Genomic DNA, 405 nt, shown 5'->3' on the forward strand with positions numbered 1-405 from the left:
TAGCATGAAGGTTCACCTCTGGGTAACACCCATTAGTGAATTTTGTACCCCAGTAGGCTGCATAGGACCTCTGATCATTATGAAAGCTAGTCAGTAGAGATGAAGTTTTCAAGTCAGTTCCAGTTTGATTTCTCTATGTTCTGCAACCAAAGTGGGTTTTTTCTTAAGCCTTTACCATCTAGTTATGGTGGGCAACCACGTGCAGTGGCAATATCCGTGCTGTCTGGGGGGCCTCAAGGGCCTCATTGACCCGGAGTTATCCCACAACTGACACTGAGATTTTCCTTTATCAAACCATGTCTTTTGGAGGAAGCATTGCCCATCCATTTAAAATCTTTTTTAAAACTTACATTTTTTAAATTAACTCATGCAGTAGTGGCTTTCCATAGGTATATATATATATAT

This window comes from Nannospalax galili, unplaced genomic scaffold (genome assembly GCF_000622305.1).
Source record: "Nannospalax galili isolate Female #2095 unplaced genomic scaffold, S.galili_v1.0 scaffold690, whole genome shotgun sequence".
NCBI lineage: Eukaryota > Metazoa > Chordata > Mammalia > Rodentia > Spalacidae > Nannospalax > Nannospalax galili.